The sequence below is a fragment of the Coenobita brevimanus genome, chromosome 54 (genome assembly GCF_032717465.1).
Source record: "Coenobita brevimanus isolate Jiangsu-jjx chromosome 54, ASM3271746v2, whole genome shotgun sequence".
Taxonomy (NCBI): Eukaryota; Metazoa; Arthropoda; class Malacostraca; order Decapoda; family Coenobitidae; genus Coenobita; species Coenobita brevimanus.
Window position 1 is genome coordinate 7,445,739 of NC_137007.1, and position 7,166 is coordinate 7,452,904.

Genomic DNA, 7,166 nt, shown 5'->3' on the forward strand with positions numbered 1-7,166 from the left:
ATACAAATATATAGATAGATAGGTAGATAGATAGATAGATAGACAGACAGATTGATAGGTAGAGATATAGATATACAATATATATACACAATATATATTTATACACATGTATATACATACATACATATATATATAATATATATATATATATTATATTCATTCATTCATTGCCAGACGCCATGTATCCCAAACAGGGTGGCCAAGGGCTTAGAGTTAATTGTTTTACAGGGAGGGGCACTAATCCTCCACCAACCCCACTTGACACATAGGGAGAACGTTATGCCAACAGCATTTGGTGTTCCCAGGCGGTCACCCATCCAAGTACTAACCAGACCCAACGTTGCTTAACTTCGCTGATCGGACGGGAAGCGGTGTACTCAACGTGGTATGGCCGTTGGCAATATATATATATATATATATATATATATATATATATATATATATATATTCATTCATTCATTGCCAGACGCCATGTATCCCACACGGGGTGGCCAAGGGCTTAGAGTTAATTGTTTTACAGGGAGGGGCACTAATCCTCCACCAACCCCACTTGACACGTAGGGATGCCAACAGCATCTGGTGTTCCCAGGCGGTCACCCATCCAAGTACTAACCAGACCCAACGTTGATTAACTTCGCTGATCGGACGGGAAGCGGTGTACTCAACGTGGTATGGCCGTTGGCAATATATATATATATATATATATATATATATATATATATATATATATATATAAGATCACCCATGTCTGATTTCATACTGCACATTACAGATGACAGAGGTAAAAATTAAATTAAAGATAAAACAACACCTGGCCACACCATAAGTACAAACTAATAATGTATAATTTAAAGGAACCAAATAATTTCACACTGCATAGATAGTATGGTGTATAATAAAGTGATAAAAAATGGCGTGTGAATATATAGACACCTGGACAACACCTGGACACACAGTAAATAAGACCTAATTATGGCCAGTATCGGGGCTAAGCTAACTGTTGTGGCTAGATCATCACACCCCCAGCCCCCCACCTCACCCCACCCCTTTCCTTCCCTCACCACACCCCCTCCCTTCCTTTCTCTCCCTCCCCCCCCTATACACCACTCCCTACCGTCATAGTTCTCCCCCCCCAACCCTTCTTCCATACGTCATTCCCTCCACCCTCAACACTCCCTAACTTCATTCATCTCTACCCCTGTCCGTCACCCCATTCTTTCATACTACTCTCCCTCTCTACCTACCTACCTTCATTCTTTTTCTCCCTTACTTTCCCTCCCTACCTTCATTCTTTCATTTGTCTCTCCTGCTTTTCCTCCCTCCCTCCTTACTTGTTTTCATACTTCCCTCCCTCCACCCACCTTTCTACCGCATCCCCTCCCTCTCTACCTACCTGCTTGCCTTGATTCTCTCTCTACCTTCCTAATCCCTCCTTCCCTCCATACCTACCTAACTGTCTTCCTACTTTTATCTTTCCCTTCCTCCTCCCTTCCAGCCTACCTTCCTTCCTCCATCTATCCCTCCCACTTCCCCCATTCTCATCAATCGCACATTTCCTCTCTATCATCATCAAATACTCCGCTCTCACTCCCTTCCCCCCCCCCCTCTCTCTCTCTGTATCCTACATCACCCTGGTACCATACCTCCCTCACTCCCTCCCTCCCTCAATACATCCCTCCCCCCTTCATATATCGAGAACTTCCCTCCCTATCATCCATCACAGCTGTCAAAACAAAGCAAATTAAGATCAAGATGAAAGTTTGATATCTTTAACTATTCCCTGCATCTTTATTTCCTTCGACCAACTTTAACCCCTTCACTGCGATATTATATTTTTGTTAACTTCACACGACATATTTCAACTTAGGAAGAACCTCTAGTACTGGAAGGGTTAATGAAGGCCGTGGGTAACCCCTTCGGTTCGAAAAATCTCTCGACAGAAAATTACCTAAACAGTAAATCAATATAACACGTATTCGGGATGAAGGGGTATATATCGTTAATATAGCTCCCCATCTCTGCTGAGGCTTCTCAGTAGGAGGATATATATATATATATATATATATATATATATATATATATATATATATATATATATATATATATATATATATATATATATATATATATATATATATATATATATATATTGCTATTTACAGATGATATTCAGCTTAGGAAAACCTATACTATGAAAGGGATCAACTGATTTTGCCGCCAACTTTCTTGAGTACAAGGCCTTTCCTGCGCTGTGTGTGTGTGTGTGTGTGTGTGTGTGTGTGTGTGTGTGTGTGTGTGTGTGTGTGTGTGTGTGTGTGTGTGTGTGTGTGTGTGTGTGTGTGTGTGTGTGTGTGTGTGTGTGTGTGTGTGTGTGTGTGTGTGTGTGTGTGTGTGTGTGTGTGTGTGTGTGTGTGTGTGTGTGTGTGTGTGTGTGTGTGAGAGAGAGAGAGAGAGAGAGAGAGAGTGTTCCATACTGACAAGTGGATTCTATAGGGAAGTTAGGAAAAACACAGGCCCCTGGTCAAAACGTAAGAAAATAAACTCCAGCCTCTCACCTGTGTTTTTCCTGACAGATAGATAGATAGATAGATAGATATACACACAGATGCAGTAATAGTTAAATAAAAATGACGTCCAGAAGGAGGAGTTACTGTTTCTTGCATCATTATTTTCTTCTATCCCTAAATTTTTCCCAAGTTTTACTATGCCACTTCTTAATCTTATTAACATCCCTGCCTCCGCCTCCTCCCTGGTGCATATGTTATCCAACTGTCCCCCTCACCACCACCTGTTGCTGCTGCACACTCACCTCACAACCCCACACTTCATCATTCACACCAACCTCTCTCTCCTCATTACTATTACACCTTCCCACCACACATAGGTTTACAAATAGTTTTTAATATATTCTAATACTAGTCTTCAGTATTGGGCGTGCGTTCTCTTCGTACGTAAAGCATGTACTTACTTTTATCTTCTCACACTTAGCATAATTTTCCGGCATATATTTGCGGGACTATCGATGCGTGGTTAAGGAACTCTCTGCCTGGCCATTACACTGTCTTTCCAGAAGCTCTACCGTCTGATACCGGTACATCTTTATCGCCTGCGATTGTTCAAACAACCAGAGTCTTCCTCTTGCCCATCTTGCCGCGCGCAAGAGGTAACAACAGATGGGACCAAAGGAGGTGTAATGGGACCATGTTCAGAGTCAGATCATGTGAAAATGTAAATATAATACATCATTTTAATTAAGGCGGATGACGTCTGTGTCTGTGTGTGTGGGGGGAAGGATGGAAGGGATCGTTTCGGCCGTATCTTAACTTCGGCAATGTGATCTTGAAATTTGGTTGTTTAGGCTGTTTAGGCCGTTATGCAATTCGGCCGTTTGCCAATTTGGACGTTACGGCCTAAATAACTTACGGCCGAAACGACCAGGACTGGGTGAAAGGGGGTGGCCTGGGAGATCTGTCTAATTTCATACATTCTGTCATGGCCCCCGAAGTGTTCCGTGTACGGTTCGTCAATCTTAATATCGTTATTCATCATCCTGTTTGATGTAGCTTCCTATTCAAAAAATACCCTAAATACAGTGCTAATAACTAAATTACCCATTAAAATACTGAAGGAAACAGCATCAAAAATCAACAAGTACAACTGAACCTGACCCGATACCTCACAAAGCTGTCACCGTCCTATTCACCATTACAGTATCAAGTTTACCCCGATCGATTCAGGTCCTTGCCTACTGTTACTGACATTGGCGACAGGTTCAATAAGCCAGGGTGTTCCAGATGACATGAGTGACAGGTAGGGCAGTGGGTTGCGGTGAGAGGGGGCAGAGGTCACGTGTATGGGAGGAGGGAGGATGTAGGGGTGTACGTCAGGAGTCACTAGGTCAACACATGACCCCAGTATCCCAACAAGGTCACCAGGCCAACACATACACACACACACACACACACACACACACACAAAGCCTGTACAGAAGATAGCGTCATGGTGAGAGGAGAGGCAGGAAGAGAAGCAAGGCAGGGGATGGGAAGAATGGAAAGTAATGAATAAACTAGTGAAGGCTGGATGAACAATGCTATGGATGTATGACTTAGCGGAAAAATGGATGACTGATAAATATGGATGGCTGACAGACGGAGAGATATGCCTACCACACTGAAAAATAGCTGGATAATCACTCCAAATGGATATCTCAAAGCCAACTTATATGAACCGACATGTGATACTGATCAGATAATTCACACTAAGTTGATAATAAAAATACAGAACAGATTATGGCGTGTATTTCAAGACGATGATTGAAAAACAAGATGATAATACAAACAGATGAAGGACGATTACGTAAAAATTGTAAGAAACTGCGAAGAGATGATAACAGAGAGAGAGAGAGAGAGAGAGAGAGAGAGGGGAAGGACGATTATGTAAAAAATGTGAGAAACAGGGAAGATTAGGACATGATGGATAAATTAACTTTGCATGGTCGAGTCTGCTGTAGTATCTTATTGGGGCTAAAATCTCTCTCTCTCTCTCTCTCTCTCTCTCTCTCTCTCTCTCTCTCTCTCTCCATTAATCCTCTCAGGGTCGCATCAACGCTAGTGTTTAATCTGGGCTAACACCATATGATTCTACTTATTTCAGTCTAAGTCACAGGAGCCTAACTGTTAAAAACCTACCATACGAGGGTAACTGCAAGGCCGGATACCCCATGCTTGGCGGCTCCATTAAGAGTGTGGCTATACTACTGGAATAATAAAAGCATCTCAAAGAAGGTTCTTCCTCTTCCTCCTCTTTCTTTTCCTCTTTATTCGTTCTTCCTAATAACGTTACTTTTTAATTCCCATATTTCTCCACCAGTATTCCCACGACAGACCAACTACCACTACCTTCCAATAAATAAACTACGCTACACCTTCAACTACACAGCTCTTCAGAAATATGCCACGTAACTATAGACAAATCAAACTCATTACCACATAATTACCTTTGTTTACACCCTCTTAAGCAATTTCCCTCATTAGCATGCTCCTGCTAATGATGGGAAGCGTTGAGTGGTCATCACCTAATTTCTTCCTCCTAATTGCACCGTGATTATGATTTCTATTACATTAACACAACGTCCTTCCGGCTCATTACAATCAGGGAGACAAAAATGCGGGGGAAATTGAGGCCTACCGTGATTGCAATTCCTTTTATGTCAGGTAATGCTCAGCTACGTATCATTAATGCTCAGCTGGATTATGAAACGAAAACTGAGTACACCAAAGTATTTCCTGTTAAACGAGTGAACTGGTGCACTTTCGAGGCGTGACTGGCCTCTTACAGCACCTCTCTCTCTCTCTCTCTCTCTCTCTCTCTCATACAGCATGTGTGTCAATAAACAGTACGGTATTGTTGTACGGGTGAACGGTTCCATACAACCTCTTGTTTAACAGTTCTTTCCCTCTTCCTTATCAGCTCTCTCTCTCTCTCTCTCTCTCTCTCTCTCTCTCTCTCTCTCTCTCTCTCTCTCTCTCTGTAATATTAATATCTTTAATTAGAGGACGTCGTTATGCTGCATTACAATTGGCTTAAGAAATTTGTATTCAACTTAAAGGAGCTACTAAACTGCTTCATGACGACTGGATCTAACCCTCCAAACGATGTCTCTCCCTAAGCTCCTTAAAAAGCCTCTGAAACCAGCAAGAATATCATTGGAAAGAGGTCATCGGAGTTCAAGGGCTAAAATTGTCTTCAGTGTTCTCTATACGCCCCAAGCTATACCATAAAACTGCAAGATTAATTAGAAAAATCAAAATCAAAAGCCAAGGATAAGATTTTTGGACGCCTATTCAGAGGACTGGAATATATAAGATTAAAGGTATGCCAAATAAAGATATCTCCAATGAATTTTCAGGTAAAATTTTATTACTATTCTATTAATTAAAGCTTCTAGATTTTCAAAGCACAAATACAAATGTCCGACAAAAACAACTATCTCCGACCTACCTGTCTATCTATCGTCAGACGCCTTAATCCCGTAAGAAGTAGCCACAAACAAATATCCTCCATGTCACCCTGTTTCCCGCCATTTCGCTCCCCCCCCCCCAGCTCACACCCTCCTCTCTCATATACTGTACATCTCCACTCCATCCTTCCACCTCATCCTTGGTCTCCCCCCCTCCACCTCACTCACATACACTCTGCTCGTTAGTCTCTCGCTCCCCATCATCTCCACATGGCCAAACCACGTCAATATATTTCTCCTAACGCTTTCTATCACATACACATCCACACCACAACGCTCCTTCACTTCCTCATCTGTCAGTCTGTCTCTCCATGTAACGCCACATGCTCCTCTCAAATAACTCCCTTCCACTGCTCTCCCTTTTGGCTTGTGTCCTTCCAGTCAGGTCCAAGCATCACTTCCATACATTAGAGTTGGTATCACAGTACTATCATTCAACTACTTTTTTACTTCCATGCTCAATTCCCTATTTCTTAACACTGCTTTCAAAGAACCAGCAACCTTTCTTCTTGTTGCACCCTTTCAAGCACTTCATCCTCCAAACTTCCATGCTTACTCAATACACTACCCAAGTACTTAAATGCACTCTCATTTTCCATTTCATCATCCAATTTCACTGGGCATTCAGTGACTTCATTTCTCTCGAAGATCACAACTTTACTCTTCCCTACATTCACCTTTAGAATCCAACCTTAATACAATAAAAACCAAGCCACGCAGATAAATATATAAATCAAATACATAAATCAACCTTCATCAAACTGGAAAAAAAACAGGAGGGTGATAAAAATAAGTAGCTAAACAATACATAATTAGGGAGGGGGGAAAACTGCTTAAGTTCAGTGTATGGGTGAACGCTACAGTCGGCCGCCTCGTGTAGGCTCTATGGCAGACAGTACTTGTGATACTTCTATGTACACTATGCTTCTCTTCCGTTTACATTTTCACTATAAGAACATGTTTATATACGTCTGCTTGTGCTATCTATCTACCTCAGTCTATCTATCTATCTACCTATCTATCTATAGCCAGACGTCTTCATCCCATAAGTGCTGCCTACAAACAAATCGCCTCCATGTCATCCTGTCTGCCACTGACCTGCCCTGCCTCCAAGCCATACACACTCCCTCTTCCAAAAATCCCTCCA

The 7,166-nt window shown here is 42.0% G+C and overlaps 2 non-coding genes across 2 annotated transcripts; both read right to left on the reverse strand.

Moving 5' to 3' along the window:
- Positions 1–280: 280 nt before the first annotated feature.
- On the reverse strand, positions 281–399 carry LOC145401131 (5S ribosomal RNA). Its single transcript, XR_013897543.1, has one exon. It is a non-coding gene; the product is annotated as a 5S ribosomal RNA (ribosomal RNA).
- Positions 400–564: 165 nt separating this feature from the next.
- On the reverse strand, positions 565–683 carry LOC145401162 (5S ribosomal RNA). Its single transcript, XR_013897572.1, has one exon. It is a non-coding gene; the product is annotated as a 5S ribosomal RNA (ribosomal RNA).
- Between the last annotated feature and the right edge of the window lie 6,483 nt (positions 684–7,166).